Here is a 20,555-nt window from a genome sequence, read left to right as displayed (position 1 = left end):
ACTGAATTTTCACAAATGAAACCTGTGAATGACTGTCCAAATCAACAAATAGAATATTACCAAAGTTCTTAGGCATCAGTTTGAAAGGAGTATTTAACTTATACTTTGATCAACAGAGACACAAAGTAAAATGATGTAAAATAACAGTTTTACTTTTATTAAAAGGAGGTGTCACTGACTAGATTTTATTTATCTTTGGGACAGGAAACTTGTCTTAATTCTGAATTGAACTGGCAACACCTATTGAGTGCCTGACAGGAAGTAAACAATTACTTAATAGTCAATGCATGAATTAATGCAAGCAGTGGTTATGTATTTGGATTAAGGAAAAACACATCATCATTTCAATGGGCAAGATAATCAAGGAACCAATGATGGAGGAAAGAAAATTCCGGGGTCATTAGGGACTAACAGATAAAAAATCATTCTTTGACAAGCATCAACTTAGATATAGCTTGGAAACAATGTTGAGTGCATAGGAAAGAAACTTGCAGAATATTAGGTGCAGAGTACCATCTGTGTGAATAAAACCAAACAAAAATATGACTTGTTTCTGGATACATATGTATGTTATAAAATGGTTTGGATAAAAAAATCATTTATCTGTCAGAGATGGCTGTTTGTTGACCACGTGCTGTGTGTACTTCAACAAGCAGATGAGGGGCTTTGTGTGGAGAAGGTCTGGTGTGTGTGTGTTGTGGGAATGGGGGTGGGGTACTTGACATTGGGAGAGGGGGAGGGGACATAGAGCCCTGGGATTTAGTAACATCAATCAGTGGTTCGTTGCTTGAAATTGACATTAACCTAACTCTTGCTATCATTTTGTGTCTGATTTTGAGAACCATTTTTAAAGGGAATGTGAAAATACCTTTGAGAACCATTTTTAAAGGGAATGTGAAAATGCCAGAGAAAGGTGGCAAAAATAATCAAAAACTGGTGACAAGCCAAAAGAATACATCATTGTTCATACCATACGTAAGTGTGAAGATGAAAGCTTGTCCCAGTATGAGAGGTGGGGTGTCTATTAATAAAAGACCAAAAAAGGCTGATCTAATTATTTTCTCCCGAAATAAAGCATTTTTATGAAGAGTCGTGAGACTAATTGTTTCTTTATTGAGAGAGGTCCAACTAATAAGACAAGGACTGAAATTAAGACACAGAATATTTTGTTCCATCATAAGGGGAAAACTTCTCGACTACCAGGATGATAAACTGCTGAAATACAGAGGGAAACTCTGGATATTTTGTTTTTGGAGACCATTAAGAAATGGGGAAGTGATGATCAGTTCTCAGCAGCTGAAGTGGTTCTCTTCCTGTTAACAGGGACCAGGGGGCAGACAGTCGCTAATGGCCCCCAAATGCCCTTTTCACTTCAAGAAAAGGCAATAGTAAAAATGAGAAGTAAACATAGTGAAATGCCCAGGTTGAACTGAGGACATGCTGACATTTAATTAAATAACACACTCTTTAAAGGCCCTAATGGAAGAGCTTTACAGGATGCCTGTTACATTTGCATAAGCACCAAGATGCCTTGCAGATTGATTATCAATCAATAAAAGTTGATAATGATACAGTGGAAATGACTTCCCCATTACCCATTACCCTACAAGCCACTGGCTTTTGCAGGCAACAGAGGCTTCCCTGCAGACTCCAGAACACCACTTTCAGAGGCAAATTCTATCACCCTGATGGCATTTTCTAGTTTTATTTGATCTTGAAAAACATTTCATTATGTTTAATTTAGGGAAATGAGATTTCTTTAATTACTATCAGTAGCAACTATTAGAAACTCAATTACATTTGCAAATTCATTTTTAAAAGCTTTATGGTTTTCAGATAAAAAATTCAAGTTCTAACTGCACCCGTTAAAAGTTACTTTTCCTCCCTTTGGTGCCCATGCTTCCAAGAGAGAAGATAGGTTTTATAGTGAAAAATAAATAATGCTAGAAGCTGAAGATTAGCCTAAATAAGACTTAGAATTACTCATTTGAATAAATTAGATAGTTCATGAAATAAATTGGTTGATCAAATGTGTTTATTCTCTTCCCTTTGGGGTTTCGCGTACACTAAGCTCTACAGTATGAAAGGTCAGGGTGTACCAGTGGGAGGAGAGGCAGCTTACTAGCTGGGAATGCAGCTGTTTCTCAGCTGTGTGCCTGCCTCACCCTGGTTGGAGTCCTACAGTGAGTTGTATATCACCACTGTCAGGTCTGGAGCAGTATCTCCATGAAGGATTGTAAAAGGGGGTCCACATAACCTCCAATTTATTGGTCTCTTGAATACTATCAGTGGTTTGAGAAGTGACTCCAATTTTATGTGTTCAGAAGCTTCTCGTTCATATAATTAAACAGATATTGGCAGTAAGAAAACTTTCCCCAAGCTGGGTATTGCCCTTGTTCTCAGTCACAGTGGCATTCATAGGTTTTTTCCCTTATAGATTATAACGGGATAAGAGAAGAGTGGTACCATGCTAGGACTTTGATCTTCTCCCTCATAATCAGAATGTATTTCACCTGCAGCATCTAGAAGGGCACCTTGTGCATAGTAGGTGATTTAGAAAATGCTGGTGGATGTGCTTTGTTCAACTCTCCTCAGGTGAGAAGCAGCGGTTTGCTGTGCAGCTTCAAGCAGACCGGTGTTTGTCCATCCACTTGGTGGCCACTTTGAGCTAAGGCATAGAGGTGCTACCTTGGAACAAGAAAGAGAAAGCATGTTTTGAAAAACCTTGGGGATGGTTCATTGAATTGCTTCACTGTAATGCAAAACCATCGCTGTGGGCAGTAAATATCAATGGCTGCTAATAAAAATTGTAAATGCCTTTGTCGCTGTTTGTCACGGATAAACACATGCAAGGTTCAAATAATTTAAAATCATTGTTCCTTGGGTTCCTTTAAGGTGTGTGCATTTGAAGGGCTTGTTTGTGTGCTATTGTACTTGGAAGTGTTTGGTGTTATTCTTCCCAACTTGCTTTAGCTTTCACCCGAACCACTGAATACTTATTGATGGTTATAGGCTTTAGGAATTTGGTATTTGAGTGGATTAATATTGGAGGGAGAGAGTTGCACATGGCACATGTCGGTGGCAATCTTTTTTTTTTTTTTTTAATTTTTATTTATTTATTTATTTTTTATTTATTTATGGCTGTGTTGGGTCTTCGTTTCTGTGCGAGGGCTTTCTCTAGTTGTGGCAAGTGGGGACCACTCTTCATTGCGGCGCGCGGGCCTCTCACTATCGTGGCCTCTCTTGTTGCGGAGCACAGGCTCCAGACGCGCAGGCTCAGTAATTGTGGCTCACGGGCCCAGCTGCTCCGCGGCATGTGGGATCCTCCCAGACCAGAGCTCGAACCCGTGTCCCCTGCATTGGCAGGCAGACTCTCAACCACTGCGCCACCAGGGAAGCCCGGTGGCAATCTTATATGTGTTGCTGGTTGTTCATTCCTCACACGCACCATGAATCCCACTGGAAGTTGCATTAAGAGAGTGAATCATTTAATGAACAAATCATAGGAAGCCAAATGTTTACAGTAAGCCAGGAACTCACAGCTTAGAGCATACAAAATCAAAGTCCCACATAAAAGCGTGCCTTGCATTTGTACTAAAAGTCTTTTTTTTTTTAATCTCATTGTGGTTTTTTTTTTTAATTTTATTGGAATATAGTTGATTTACATTGTTGTGTTAGTTTCAGGTGTACAGCAAAGTGATTCAGTTACACATATACATATATTCATTCTTTTTTAGATTCTTTTCTCATGTAGGTTATCACAGGATATTGGGCAGAGTTCCCTGTGCTATACAGTAGGTCCTTGTTGATAATCTCTCTTACATATGGTAGGGTGTGTATGTTCACCCCAAGCTCCTGATTTATTAAAAGTCTTTTTTGTTTTAAAGTTACTAGTGCCATTTAAAATTGTCCTGAAACACAAAGTCATCACTGTTTACATTTTGTATCCTCACTTTATCTAGCTACTGCTCTTCAATGACTTTGTCACCAAAGATGTAAAAACGAACATGAGCCGTGTGTCTGCAATGGTTTGAAACAGCAATAAAGGACAAAGCCATGATAATTGTTATTCTCAGAAAGCTTAGGACTCAATAGCTGTCTAATTTAATAAAGTCTTGTTACAGTGGAATGATTCAGCTGTAAGAAACTTGTATTGGAGTCAATGCGATCTTTTAAAATTCTTGGGAGTAATAGTTTTTCATGCTGTCCGCTCTTAGGCAAGCTGCAGTGTGCTGCAGAGTTGTTTGTCAATGCCTGGGCTTATTTTCATAAGAAAGTATTGATTACAGAGTGAAAAACATTTAGTTCAACAGCAATCAATGATAACAGACAAAAGAACGTTTGAAGTTTCGAGGTCCTTTAAATACAAACTAAACGCACAATCCAGGTAGTTAAATTATTGGGAAAAGAGGCATGACCCAAGGGCTACACAAATTCTAGGCTGTAAACATATTCTTTCTCTCCTGAGTCAACTCAGACGTTGTAAATTAGGAGGTTTAATTATTGGCTATATAGGAAAGTCAACTTACTTAGCACATAGTAAATATACAACTTTTGGTAGAGAGATGGAGAAATAATTTTTCTGCTGTAACCTGTAATCTACACTCGAAAGGGTCTTATTGTGTACTCTGAGTGGTTTGATTTTAATGAGTGGTTAGACTTAAGATTTTATTTCAGCATCTGAGAATATATGATAGAAAATCATTTAAAGGTGTCATCTCCTGTCAGCATTAAGTCGCATAGGCTCTGGGAGAATTAGAGAAAAACAAAATGTTTATCTATATGACTAAATAATCATTCATCTATCCATGTGTTATGACTAATATTCAAAATTATCTAATACTGAGATTAGTTTGACATGAAGAAGGTCCTTTGTAAATTGTTGTTGATTTAAAGTAACTTGAATAATCTCTAACACTAAACAACACTGGCCGCGCATGACTGTAGACTAATTCTTTCTCGGGGGAGAGGTGGATATCTATTCCTAAGTGACAATAAGAAGAGACATTGGCTAATGGCTCAGCACCAGACGGTAGAATGTAATTCTGTGAATAACACAAAACTGGTGCCTTTGTACAGAGGTGGGATCACAGAGGGATAGTCGAGAGATTTGTTCCCAGCGCTATGACAAGCACAAATACTACATGATTTCCAGAATTGCTAAAAGATCTATCCTTTTTGGAAAACACAAAAGTAATTTTTGGCATGTCGACAGTGGCTACAATTTCATTAAATTTTGAGGGATGGTGTATAAAATTGTGTTTGTTCCTCAACAATAATAAGACTGATCCCTAACCCTATGGCTTCTGGGGGGTTTATGGATGGATTTTGGATAAAAGAAATACCACCTCCTGGAAAAGAAATGATTAGGATTCCTTCCTTTTCATGAGATGTCAACTAGTAATCTCGATGAAGGGTCTGCAAACTATGGCTGAGCTGCCCCCCTTCCCACCTGGTTTTGGAAATAGATTATTGGAACACATCCACACCCATTCATTAATGTATTGTCTATGCCGATTTTCATGCTACGAGGGCAGAACTGAGTAGTTCTGCCACAGAGACTATGAGACTTATAAAGCCTAACATATTTACCATATGGTCTCATACAGAGGAAGTTTGCAGACTTCTGCTCTAGATACTCATGTCCTGCCAGCCAATTATTTGATGTATGATCATTATAATATTCTTAATGGCAAAGACCGTCTCTCTCTTTTTATAAGAGTGTCTCTTAAATCTGTTTTATACCCCATAATCTCTAACAGGTCATGGAAAGGGAGAGGCAGTTGGTTCACTGGTTGAGATGAACGTTCACTCGACCATGGGAAATTCCCCAGCGGTCCGTTGGTTAGACTCTGTGCTTCCACTGCAGGGGGCATGGGTTCAATCCCTGGTTGGGGAACTAAGATCCTGCATGCAACATGGCCAGAAAGAAAAAAATAATAATAATAATAATTTTACACCTGAAACTAACACAACATTATTAATCGACTATACTCCAATACAAAATAAAAATTAAAAAAAAAAAGAAAGAAAGTTCCCTGGACCAGGACAGAAACTCTTTGGTACTTGTAAGGAGAGACAGTCAAGCTCTATGACCCTGAAATCAGGTTGCCTAAGTTCAGACTCTGGCTCTGCTGTTTAGTTCCTGTGGCCTCAGCTTCATAATCGTAAAAGAAAATTGTTTTGGAAATAGTGCCTACGGTCCAATGTGTTGTGAGATACAGTGAGATTCATGAAACGTGCTTAGAACACTCAGTCTGGATTCATCGTTAATATCATTCTTATTCGTGATATAGGAATATTTCTTTTTTTTTTCTCTTTCATTCTCACTCGATTGATTCGTTCTGGAATTGCTTTTATAGTTTCTCTGTGACTACACAGGCACTCTTTAAATGTACATAATATACGTATATCCTTGTCCTACACATCAGTGGGGCTGCTGCCACCAGCCATGGTCAAATGGAATACCAGTGGCCACCATCTTGTTGAGTAAATGCATTCTTTTTTACATTAAGAGGAAAATAAAGCCACAGAGTCCCAGTATTATAGTAGTTGTGCTTTTATTTATTCAATAACGCCTTATAAGTAGTGTTCAGTATACTGATTCCTTTGTAAATTGTGAACTATATGTAATTCTTCCTGGTCTAAGAGACGAGAGCTACTGGTCAAGGCATTTGGATGTGATGAATGGCATGCCTGTGTGATGACATCCATGTTTTGCTTGGCCATAGCAATTAATAGCAGTTACATCTCACTAATTGGAACCATTTTCTTTGTACATGTCGAATCCAATTCTTTGGTCAAAAACGTTGAGAGTCCTAGCTTTATAGAAATATACACAACGCACCAATATTCTATACCTGTAAAAGTGAAGGAAGCACATTTCATAACATTCACGACTTGGTAAAAACAAACAAACAAAAAACAAACAAACAAAAACTTAGCTTTTAACATTGTTGCTTTCTGAAGAAGGAAACAAATTTTTCTAGGAGGGCTTTTAAAGATACTAATGTAGTAATGATTGAAATGCATTATGGTCTTGCCAGTTGCTTTTCTGTCTTCATGTAGGGGTTTACTTTTGAGCTTATATATAAAGGTTTATGTTGCAAAAGAAAGTAATTGGTAAATGTAAGTAAACGTTTTACATATAAATCCTACTGTTCCAGAAGAACAATTCCACCAAGCTCCTGAAAATTTGCTTTTCACTCAATTACCTGGGAGGGGAGACTTTGCAGAAGAGGTTTGATCTCCTTTGCACTGAGACAAAGACTTGGGGTGGGCTGGGTGCCCCTGGACAGTTAGCACCTTTTAGGACCTCAGTTGGACTTGGTGATCTAAAGTGCCTTTCCAAGTGTAAAGACTTCCATTTCCTTTTGATTGTAAGATCTATAGAAGATCCATAGGTTTCCATGTGGAAACCTAGTTGAATAGCTTGGTTGTGTTCACTGAAGTCTGACTAAGCCATCCAGGAGAGACCACTTCCAAATGAGAAAGGGCTAAGCATTCAGCCAGGAGTGGAAACGGGAGAGAAGCCAGGCAATCACAAAAAAAGCATCTGAGAACGTCATTCCTGATGCTCAGTTAAATTGCATACCAACGACCTGTAGTCATGATGTAGGAGTATCTACTGCAAGCTTTTCTATACTCAGCGGTGTGACAGACATTCTATTAGTGGTAACTATAGTCTCCATTGGCCTATTTTTCATGACATTATTTGTGCTACATGGGGCCATGTTTTCTATTTGCTTCCTCTTGTGACTATCTCCCACCACTCAGGAACTGAGATTATCTATCATAACCTTCTCTTCCGTTTATGTGATTAACCAAGGGTTAAGTACACTTTTCAAAAAAGTGCTCAGATCGTCTTTTCATAATACACATTTTCCCTTTCTATAGATTAACCGTGCTCAGTCAGCTCATTTATAGGTCTTTAATGATTTCCCCATAAAAATGAAATTGCTGTTTAACCTTACCTCTCCAAAATAACACAAACTATAATCATTCAATGTGTAGCATTTTCAATTTCTTCTAGCTTTGGTAGTTGCATGAAATGAAATACTAAAGCATTGAACCAAAACTTGTGATTAGTTCCACATTGATCTTTTAAATATTATAGCTGACCTTTTAATGGAATGATAGAATGTGAAAGTTTGTATTTGCTAACAAGGATAAGGGGTACTGCTAAAAATCATGTTGTTTTGAAATTTTATGTTTCTAAGATAGTCTAGTATCATAAAATAATGGAAGCTGGCTATGTAAAATCCTATCCAGATGTTCTCAGGGCCTTGTTTAAAACAATATTCAGATGGAGTTTTCCACAATGAAATTGGAAGTATGAAGGCATTCTAGTGTGTCTTCCAAATGAATAAAAAGTATTTGTGAGAAATTAATATTAATTACTGAGGTCCCAGAAGCCATTTCTCTGGCAGATTTAAAAGGAAAGCTCCGGTAATACCTTGTACAGTCTGTTGCTGACATTATAATTATTCTCCTATTTGATAGGAGTGAATAATTATCATAGCAAATACTCTAATTTCCCATACACATAATTACACCCATTCACTGAAAAAAGGCAGGAATATAAGGTTTCCAGTCACAGGGAAAAGAAAGGATTCTTTGTCTGAATAGTTTTTCCCTCCCACCATCCTGTAAAATCTAGTAGTGTGAACAAAAGAGCAGTAAAATGCACTAGCCTAAAAAATATAATGGAATTATACATGCTTTTTAAGGAGGCCACAGCAAATCCTCTAAGAAAGGAAATTTTTAACTTAATAGTTGAGGAGTGAAAGTGACTAATCAAATAAGAGATTTGAATCTGAAGTTTGGGATTACAATCTATGGGCTGTTAGGAGAGGGCAAAAAATCAGACCAAACAAAGGCAATGGTAAGGGAAGAGAAAATGATAAACCGGGTGACATGTATTTTTGGGGTTTTTAAACTAAAGAAAATCTCATTACATTGTCCTCAGAGCAAAGACTGAAAGTTGACACAGATACAAACTCTGCAAACCTAGAACTAGCGGCCAACTAAGGGAGAGGAAATAGTGGGAGGTCAATAGGATTCAGTTTAACTCAACCAGAATGTATTGGACACTTCTAGAATGCTCAGTGATGTGCTAACCTTCTACGGGGTTTCATTACCAAGTGCAAGCCTCAATCTCTGCCTCAAGAAAAGGATGCTCTTTGAAGAGACAGGAGATAATAATTATATAGGAAACGCTTAGCAAACCATATGACATATAATTTTTAAAGAGCTAAGGTGAATATTAAGGACACCAGCGTATGAGATAAACCATAAATTAGGTGGGCAGTGAAGTAAGAGAGACATCAGGGTGGAGAAGGCAGAGCAACTGTTAACTTTTATAGTCAATACAGCTGAAGTTCAAGAGCGGAGTGCAGAAGGGAGAATAAGAGATCTTGGAATCCTCCACAATAAGGAGTGAGGAGAGAAATATAGTGACTCAAAGTTTGTAATGGAAACTAAGTCTGCTGAAGAAATCCATTCATTCTCCATTGGTCATTGTGGGGTAGAGGCAGATAAGGAACAGAGTGAGGGTAAAATGGAGAATAAATCTGGCCTCATGGATTGGTTCAGGGCTGGAGGTAAAAATCCCCCAAAGAACTGAAATTCTCCCCCTTCCTTGTGTGAAATATACTGTATCCACAGAACAGAAAAGAGCACTTAAGACTTCAATCAAGTAGGAAGGAACTTAATAAAATTGACTTCTGAGAACCCCCAGAGGGATAGAATAATTAATAGCTACTGTTAATTGTGATCAATTAACATGACAACAGAGAAAGAGCTGTGACCAGAGAAGGAAAAGGAGTCATTGACCTATTATAAAAGGACCCAGTGGTTGGGTAAATGAAGCTTTTTTCTAAGTAAAGTTGAAAATTGGGCCTTTTGATCGAATAAACTCAAGGAAATGACTGGGGTAAGGGAAAGAGTGTGTCTGAATTTGGCAGTTGACAATGGAAACCAAGCTTCTACTCACTTCATTACTCAATGTCTTACTTTCCTTGGTCATCCCCCATAATCATCAGATATTCAAAGACTTGGAAGAAAATGATTTTCTGAGAAGCTTGTTGAAGTCAGGAAGTCAATGAGCTAGAATATCCTAAGGAAGGCCTTTTCCAACTCAGGGAACCATTGCTAACGAATGACAGTAATAAATAATAATAAAAAAAGGGAGCAGTCACTTCTGCCAACTGGTCCCTATTACCGTTGTGTTTCATTTCTGGGGTCCACCCTGAGGAGGAATTATCTTGCTCAAACATTTAGATTCCGCCATCCTCCTCCAGATCTACTGAAACCTGCAGTTGTTCGGGAACCAAATGAAAACCAATGCCTCTGGGGTCTAAGTTTCATCACCTTTTTTCCCAGTTGTGTGATGCCCAGTGTTATCTTTTAACATTGCCTTTCCTGTTTTACACTAGCCAAGAAAACCACAGCCTTACCCTCTTAAATCTACAGCTTCACCTACCTCATTGTCTCTACAGGGCTGCCAGTCACCTTCATCCATACATAGGATGAAATCCATACTATGACTGACCCCCAACATATATACACCCCCCTGACTTACAGATATTATGTTTCATCTCATTATACTCTTTGTACCATTAGTATCTATGTTTTCCTTGTTTTTGTAGGAGAAGATAAATTTTCCTCTACTCTCTTTGGTCTCTGGCTGGGCCTAAGAATTAAAATCATCTAAGACAGAATAACAGGAGAGAAACAAACACACTTTGTTGATTTTTTAAAAAGTTATTTTATTGAAGTATAGTTGATTTACAGTGTTGTTTTAATTTCTCCCATACAGGAAAGTGATTCAGTTGCACATACACACACACACACACAATCTTTTTTTCCATTATGGGTTTATTACAGGATATTGAATACAGTTCCCTGTGCTATACAGTAGGACCTTGTTGTTTACCTTGTATTGAATTTTTATGTGTCCACAGGAGGCTTCACAAGAAAATGGAGACCCAAAGAGGTGATCAGAGCAGGAAGCTTTTTCTACCTTTTAGGTTAAAAATAATAATAATCAGTTTGTGAAGATTTGACAAGACAGAGGGGTGTGGACCAGGGGTAGTAAGTGGTGAAGAATACTAGTAAGATAAGGGTTAGTTTAACAAGGTTTGTTTGTATAGATTTCTTGGCCCGAAATTCTCTGTCTCTGGTGATAAGAATGTCTTCCTTCTTCCTGAGTATAAGGAGAACATCTCTCATGTGAGGGTTATATGACCTGTTTTGAGGAAGACGCATGAAGGAGTTGGGGAAGGTCAGAGCGACCTCTGCTGTTTTCTCAAACTCCTTCAGCTTAAGATATCCAGTATGCCAAGGTGCCATATTTAGGGGTAATCTGTCCTAAACCCCATCACTGTGATTGTGGCTAATTTCATGGATGCCTAGGTGAGCGCTGAATGTGAGAGTTGAAAGGGATCTTAACATTTTAGAAAGAGGTCCAAAGACGGTCAGTGTACTTCCCAAAGTTGCACAGTAAAATAATGGGAGAACCAAAACGATAATAACCCAGACTACTAGCCTCTCCTGTGGTGCTTTCACAGGAATCATGGTGGTGAAATTCACGACACTTTAAAGTAATGAAAACTGTGGGCTGTGGGTCAATGTATATAGCTTTCTGTCCCATTTTATTTTTAGCCATATGATAATAAAATCAAAACTGCATTATTTTATATTGTGAGTGCCATATTACCACTTTATAGCCCTATTTGATAAGTCATAAAGATCGCTGACTATAAGCAAAAGACAACTTAATTTGCTCTCTTTGCAGGATACCATCATTTGTTATGATTTGTTCCCACATGCCTTTATAATCCATATCAATCTTGACATACCCAAGCTTCATTTTATTGTGCTTTTCTGCCCAGCCCACCCTGAAAATACTCCTCCCATAAAATTCATATCTGTATCTTTTTGATAAGTAATAAACATATAGATAATTTTTGCCTTAGAAAACGTAATCGTACGGAGTGATTCACCTGTGGCACTTCCCTTTTAGAGCTCCTGTCTGGCATTGAGGATATTTTTAAGATCCTCCTAAGTGCCCATCTGTCTTCTTTACCCTTGAAATTTCCCCCCGCCCCCTTTCCTTTATTTTTCTCACTCACCCTTTCTTCCCTCCTCTCAATTATTTTTAAACCAAGCTCTGTATATTTTTTTTGCTTGTTTGTTAGAATAAAAGCTTTGTCTCTCATGGTCGATGTTATCAGCACTGCAGATATATATAGGGCCGCTTCTATCCTAGCATCTCAAAATCTGATTCTGATTCTTCTGTTACAGACAACAGTACGGGCTTTGAAAAAATCAATTCTTAAGTTCCTTATCTGTTTCTCTGCCTCTAGGATAACTGAATCTTTCATAACTAATGGGGATATTGAATTGAGGAAGCCTTACGGGGAAAATATATTGCAGTTTGTGTAAAAAGCAAAAATGAGGCTGCAATTAGAGGTAATAACTATAGCTTAATTTAGACCCATTTTTATAGTGGTTTGATAGAAATTGGTTAATGTAGAGTTTTTCCATTAAAACTTAGTTTTCATGAAAACAGCAGTTTAATTTTGTTGCTGATGGGTGTTTGGTTTATGGACTTATGAAGAAAAGAATCACATGTCAATTTTAGATTCTCAGTAGGTAGCATGAGAATCAGAATGGTTATTGTGAGTCTGGGTAACCTTAAAATGTTTCAGTATACATTGGATGTTGATTGATGAACACATGGCAATATCTGTGACTGTCTGGATACCAATTAATAAGCAAATCTAAGCAGATCTTGAAGTTTTGGGTGATTGGGTCTTACTGCCATGCTTTATGTGTGTGTCATTGAATCAAATGTACTTTTCTAATAGTCTTTTTACCTAAAATCTCCATGGCATAGTATGTAGCTAGTTTGCCAGATTCCACATTTCTTGAATGAGTTCATATATTTTTTTTCGTCAGTACCCAGGAATATTATTTAATCCCAGTGGCCTTCTCTAATGGCCTTTGTTCATTTCTCACTATCTTTTAGATTCTTTTATCATCCAAGAGAGTTAATATTTTTCCTGTGATTCTTTGATTATAAAATATTATTCAACCAGAATATTATAACTTGAACACATTTCAGGAAATCTTTTGAAACAGAAACATATAGTGAATACCTTTCAACTGTGTTAGCCAACAAGTTTGTTCAGGTTTTTCCATAAGGTGTTACGGGAAAACCCAAACGAACTTTTTGGCCAACCCAGTATAGAGTATCATGTACCCTTAAGGATCATGTCAGTGTAGAATACCTCTAGATGAGTTGATGCCTTATGTCATTCATTAAGCAGGACTTACACGGAATGCTTGGGGCATAGGTGGGAGGTACCACTCTTGCTGTAGTGCACGTTTCACCTGACACATGACCGTGCATGGTGGCACTAGAACTTTCACAGCAAGTAAACTCCTCTTTCTTTTTTAAAATTCTTTGACTCTTCTGTTACTAACTTTGCCAGTAGTATCACCCACAAATGTAACTAGGGTCACCAAATATAATTAGACCTAGGATAGAGGTACTTCTTGGCTTTCTATCTTTGCAATCAAGTGTTAATGTCTTGGTATTAACTCCTGACATTTTGGCACGTCACAGATCGAGCTATCTGTTTAAGATCGTTCTAGGTAATGGAATTGAAAAATTACGTCTTTCGGGCAGTCTAGCCACAGGGTTATATGCATTCTAGATGACATCTGTGATTAAGCTGGTCTCTCAGTTCTTACATTAAAATGTAATTTAAAATGTACTTCCCCTCAGTATTAACGTTTGATCTGCTTAAAAAGCACATTTTTGAGATTTTTAAAAGAAATGTGTAACTACGATATTTATTTAATATGTAGTGATCGTGAAAGACTAAAATGCTTATAGAATTTATCAAAAGTAACTCTATCAAATGATGTAAGCTGTATAATTCCAGTTAGCCATATCTTATTTTTATATGGGACTTTCAAGATTTCGCAGTGCTTTTCTATACATTGTTTTACTCATTCCTCACAGTGATACTATGAAATTGGCTTGGGCGATTTTACTCTCCCCAATATGCAGAAGAAACTAGCTTCAAGCAGTTATATTTCAAGTTAAGTGGCTTGTCCAAACCTGCTTGACTAGCAAATGGTACAGTCTAAACTAGTAGCTGGTAGCATTCACCATACTCTTGTTTAAATATCTTCCCATGCTGTTGTTATTCAGCCTCTTCGTTCAGTTCTTTTTCCACACAGTAGTCAGATGATCTTTGCAAAATCTTCATCAGATCTTATCACTTACTTGATTAAACCTTGGTAAAGAGTTACTGTTCTACTCAGAATATAATCTCACATCCTTAATATGACCTTCTCGGTCCCCCGGCTCCTTCTAGCTATGTCATATGGCACTCCCATCCCCTTGCTCCCCAGGGTCCAGGCACACTGGACTTCTCTTTGTTCTTTTCCTGTGTAACTAAAGACTTCCCATTTGCTACTCTTCTGCCTACAATGCTGATCCCTTCTCTTCCCCAGGTAACTCCTAGTTATCACAGAGGTCTCAGTTTATATATTAATTCCTCAGAGAAGCCGTCCCCTAACCCACTGAACAAAGTCGGTGCCTCTGGCTGTCATCTTTCAGCAAACTCTTAACTATCCATCAGTTTATATTGATATATTTCTCTGTGTGATACTTCATTTAGCAGCTGCCATGTCCACTAGTGTGTAAGTCCACCTCAGTCAGGAGCCACGTCTTTTGGTCTCATTGCCGGTCTCTTGCTCTGGTCCGGTGTCTTGCACATAATAGCTGTTCAGTAAAAATTTACTGAGTGAATAAATGAATCCATGTGGGTGTGTACACAGCTCTTCTTCTAAGAAGAATTCTTTATTAAATTAGGAAATGATGATAGAACCTATAGCTTTTTCTCCATTTCCTGGGAACATACAGAGAGAAATGACTTTTTGATACTTGAAACAATTTAAGCAAGTCTTAGAAAAATTAGCAGGAGAGGAGTTTAAAAAAATAAAATGGATGGCCCAGGGAAATTGTGGAGTCTCCTTTGCTGGAGGTTTAATCAGAGGATAGTAATTGAGGAAGTTTAAGTCTTTGTGAAGCCTATGAGATACAGACACGATCATTTGGTAGAACAAAGACTTGGAATTAGAATACCTTTCCTTTTGCTTTTATGTTTGCTTCTTTGTTGAGGTCCAATTCTTTGTTTGTGCCCAAAGAATGAAGGGGCTTTGGAATCCTACTCTTGATTCAGTTTTCTTTTTCTTCACCATGATGTATAGCTCTACTGTAATATGACATATGTGTTCCTAAAAATCACTGCACAGGGCTTGTGGGAAAAATGAAACTAGGGACACAGTACTCAAAAACTTTGTCAGTGACACAAAAAAAGATAGGCATCTAATATAAATGGCAGCTAAGTTTTACAATGTTAAGTGGTTAAGAAATATAGAAATAATACAATAAATATGGCACTTTACCTTGAAAAAGACATGCAGTTTGCTTGTGGGGGCGGTCATGGGAAGGGCTGCAGCTTGTGAGTTATTCTGAATCAGTGGAAAGAAGGCTGGGTAAAGTCAGAGGGCAAGTGGTACCTTCCGATGTGGATGGGGCAGCTCATAACACCCCTGATGGACTGAGGTCACTGGTCCATCTATCTGTGATGTGTGTGATTGTGTATTTCTACACTAGCTTCAGCCGGGTGCAGTTTTCTGTGTTCACTTCATTTTTCTCATGATTGAGATTGGGCCTAAGCAAATGTGAGATTCGCATCATGCTCAAACTGTCCCTCTATTGCACTGTGACAAATGTGTACTTTTAAAATAAGTGTTAGGAGGTGGTCCAAGATGTAGCCTAGATTTGGGGTGTCTGTGCGAGGAGATGAGTTCAGGATCTTCCTACATCGCCATCCACAGAGGGTGCCATCTTTGTGCTCTCCCTCTGCTAAGCTCCCCGGTGCCAGTGTCTCCAGAGGAGAGTTTTCACACACATCTGGTGCCCTAGTTTTTGCATCTCGTATCCCAGTTTTGTGGTAGCAGCCCAGGGGACTCCCCTTGAACACCTGGTTCTAAAGGCCAGGGGGCTTGCTTTCCTGGTTTCATGGGAGTGCAACAATCGGAGAGAGCGTTCTTGGCAGGCTACTGCCCCCAGCACACTGTACAGATAGCAGACTGAAACACCCCCAGTCTTTCTGAGAAGAAAGCCCATTTGTGTGTCCAGGAGCTTTGGCTGGAGGGGAGGCCCACAGAAATGCTCTCGGGGAATGAAGGCTGGTGGACATAATCTTTACATTCTCCCTCTCCCTCACTCCAGCTTTCCGGCATTTCCCAGAAAGGAGCTCATATCCTTGTCTGGTGCCCTGATTTCTGCAGCAGCCACCAGGGGACACCTCTATATCACCTGGCTCTGAAAGCCAGCAGGGCTTACACTCGTGGGTCCCACAGGACCATACCCAACAGAAAAGTGTTCTTAAACAGCTACCACCTTGAGGACACAGCAAGCGGCAACAGACCCTGGAGCTCAGTCTGTCTGTGAACAAGGCCTATAAGCTTATCAGCATAGCTGCAATGTGAGGTGCAGGCTTCTAATTAAGCACACATCAGAGGACTGACTGTAAACCTTTTCAAAGACCTTGTAAGGCAGGTGTTCTCTTCACTCTCTGTACTATGCTCCAGAGTGCCAGCATCTCTTGGAGGAGAGCTTTTACATGTGTCTGATGTCACAGATTTTATATCTGGTGCCCACTCCTTCAAGACAGGGAAAGGTAGGTGTTTCACCTAATACACAGAAACAAACACAGAGAGTCAAGCAAAATGAAGAAACAGAACAATATGTTCCAAATGAAAGAATAAGATAAGACCTCAGAAAAAACCTTAATGAAGTGGAGATTAGTAATTTACCTGATAAAGAGTTCAATGTAATGGTCATAAGATGCTCACCAAACTTGGGAGAAGAATAGATGAACACAGTAAGAACATCCATAGAGGTAGAAAAATATAAGAAAATACCAAACAGAGCTGAGGATTACAATAACTAAAATGAAAAATACACCAAATGCGTTCATCAGCAGACTAGATAAAGTAGAAGAAAGCATCAGTGATCTCGAAGACAGGACAAAGGAATTCATCCAAAAGTAGAGCAGCAAAAAAAAAAAAAAAAAAAAAAGAATTTGAAAAAGGGAAGATAGCTTAAGGGACTTATGGGGCAACGTCAAGCAGAATAATATTTGTGTTTTAGGAGTCCCAGAAGGACCCCTATAACACAAATGTGAAACATGTCTACTTCATGAAAAAAGAAAATATCTCAAATAAACAATCTAACTTTATACCTCAAGGAACTAGAAAAAGAAGAACCAACTAAGCTTAAAGTTAGTAGCAGGAAAGATGTAACAAAGATCAGAGTGGAAATAGATGAAATGGAGACTAAAAAGACAACAGAAAATATCAGTGAAACTAAGAGTTGGCTCTTTGAGAAGATAAAAAAAATTGACAAACCTTTAGCTAGACTCTCCCACCCCTGCCAAAAAAAAAGAGAGGGCTCAAATAAGTAAAATCAGAAATGAAAGAGGAGACGTTACAACTCATACTACAGAGATACAAAGGATCTTAAGAGATGACTGCGAACAGTTGTATGCCAACAAATTGGACAACCTCGGAGAAACTGGTAAATTCTAGAGACGTACAACCTTCCAGGACTGAATCATGAAGAAATAGAAAATCTGAATAGACTGCTTACTAGGAAGAAATCGAAAGAGTAATCAACAACCTCCCAACGAACAAAAATTCAAGACCAGACAGCTTTACTGGTGAATCCTACCAAACATTTAAAGAAGAATTAATACCAATCCTTCTCAAATGCTTCAAAAAAATAAATAAATAAAAGAGGAGGGAACACTTCCAAACTCATTTTAAGAGGCCAGCATTACCCTAATACCAAAACCAGACAAGGACACCACAAGAAAAGAAAATTACAGGGCCACAGCTCTGATGACCATAGACACAAAAATCCTCAGCAAAATGTTAATAAACTGAATTCAACAATACACTAAAAGGATCATATGCCATGATCGAGTGAGATTTATTCCAGAGATGCAAGTTTAGTTCAACACCTACAAATCACTCAACATGATACACCATGTTAACAAACTGAAGAATAAAAATCATATGATCATCTCAATAGATGTAGAAAAAGCATTTGACAAAATTCAACATGTATTTATAATAAATACTCTCAAGTTGAATGTAGGTATAGATGGAGCATATCTCAACATAAGAAAGATCATATATGACAAACCCACAGCTAATATTATACTCAACAGTGAAAAGCTGAAAAACACAAAAATGTCCACTCTTGCCACTTTTATTTAACACGGTATTGAAAGTTTTAGCCAGAACAATTAATCAAGAAAAAGAAATAAAAAGCATCCAAATTATAAAGGAAAAAGTAAAACTGTCACTGTTTAAGGAAGACATGATTTTATATATAGAAAACCCTGAAGACTCTGACAAAAAAACTGTTAAAACTAATAAATTCAGTAAAGTCTCAGGATACAAAATCAATATACAGAATTCTGGTGCATTTCTCTACACTAACAATAAACTATCAGAAAGAGAATTAAGAATAATTTCTAACAATTAAGAAATTAAGAATGATCCCATTTACATTTGCTTCAAAGAGAATAAAATACCTAAGAATAAAATTAACCAATGAGTTGAAAGACCTATATGTTGAAAACTGCAGGACATTAATGAATGAAAATGAAGACACAAGTAAATGGAAAAATATTCCAGTTCTCATGGATTGGAAGAATTAATATTAAAATGCCCATAGTACCAAAAGTAATCTGCAGATTCAATGCAATCCATATCAAAATTCTAACGGCATTTTTCACAGTAATAGAGCAAGCAATCCTAAAATTTGTATGGAACACAAAGACCCCGAATAGCCAAAGCAATCTTGAGAAAGAAGAATAAACCTGGAGGCATCATGCTCAAATTATATTGCAAAGCTATGGTAATCAAAACAGTATGGTATTGGCATAAAAACAGACACATAGATTAATGGAGCTGAATAGAGAGCCTAGAAACATAGCCACACATATATGGTCAATTAATTTATGACAAAGGAGCTAAGATTGTAAAATGGGAAAAAACAGTCTCTTCAATAAATGGTGTTGGGGAAAATGGATGTCCATGTGCAAAAGAATGAAACTAGACTGCTATCTTACACCATACACAAAAATTAACTCAAAGTGGATTAAAGACTTAATGGAATGTAAGACCTGAAACCATAGACTTCCTAAAAGTAAACATACATGGTAAGCTATTTGACATTAGTCTTGGTGATGATCTTTTGAACCTGTTACCAAAAGCAAAAATACACAAGTGGGACTACATCAAACTAAAGAGCTTATGCACAGCAAAGGAAGTTATCAACAAAATGGAAAGGCAACCAAATGAGTGGGAGAAAATATTCGCAAATCATATATCTGGCAAAGGGTTGATATATAAGCTGGGCCTGGAAGGAACCCTAGGCTTTGAATAGAGAGGGTTTTTGAAGCAGGAGGGAGAGCGTGGTCAAAGTTGCAGAGGCACAGGATGTGAAGTATTTTTAGAGGACCTTGATTCATTTCCGGGAATGGTCTGTTTCATTCATGGTCCTCAGGAGAAGTTTTTCTCCATGAGTTATGCAATGGATCAAGTTTCATCTGGGTGATTCATGGTACAGAGTCATAGTGTCTGATTTATTTGGAGACTGAAGTATATGCTTCCCATCTTTCCCTTTAAGAATGTAGGTCCCTTATAATCAGGCATTGAGTCTTTGATTTTCATCATGGAATATATATCCTTAACACATAGTGCTTAATGTAGTAACATCCATAACCATAATAGCATGACATGCTAAAAAAAAAAAAAAAAAAAGGTGGTAACAACAGCACAACCAGAACAAAAAAGTCATAGCGTGGCTCAGTCTGTAATGTCAGGATCTGAGCTTGTGTGCTTCTTACCAGTTCCTGGAGTGAGTTTTTGATGAACCATCTATTCTGGGTCATCCAGTCTCCCTTTTAATCTATGACGCCCATGTGTGAAGAGCTCGCTGTCTAGGATTACAAGTAAAGAGGGTGGCTTAACCAATTTCTATCTGGGAAAACCTAATTGGGCAAATACAAACTAATTCTTTAACCTTATTCTCATCAGCTTCATGGTATAATTAAGTGGAAGTTCCTGGTCCTTTTATAAAAATCAGTAGTGTTCTCTTTAAAGCATTTACCAGAGATTGAAAAGATGAAATAATTCTGAACAGGCACTAATGGACTTACTCATTATTACTTGAATTCTTATTCACCTGCTAGTATTATTCAGTCATGGATCTTCATCTCTGCATAAGAAGCCACCTGGTTTAGTGGAAATCATTCATACATTAGAGTCAAATCAGCCAGGATTGAAAATCTGTTACCTTCTGTTTTTTTAATGACAGATTACTTCAAGGTCTCTGATCCTTGGTTTCCTAGATAATAAGAGATTAATAATAGAACGTACTTGATGAG

The 20,555-nt window shown here is 37.9% G+C and overlaps 1 protein-coding gene across 1 annotated transcript in view; it reads left to right on the top strand.

The window, feature by feature from the left end:
- The window catches only part of NCKAP5 (NCK associated protein 5), a 953,343-nt gene that overhangs the window by 456,740 nt on the left and 476,048 nt on the right, over positions 1-20,555 (top strand). The gene's annotated exons all lie outside the window — the stretch shown is intronic.

Source organism: Balaenoptera musculus, chromosome 7 (assembly GCF_009873245.2).
Source record: "Balaenoptera musculus isolate JJ_BM4_2016_0621 chromosome 7, mBalMus1.pri.v3, whole genome shotgun sequence".
NCBI classification, from domain to species: Eukaryota; Metazoa; Chordata; class Mammalia; order Artiodactyla; family Balaenopteridae; genus Balaenoptera; species Balaenoptera musculus.
Note: the sequence above shows the minus strand (reverse complement) of the source record. Positions and strands in the feature narration are given on the sequence as shown.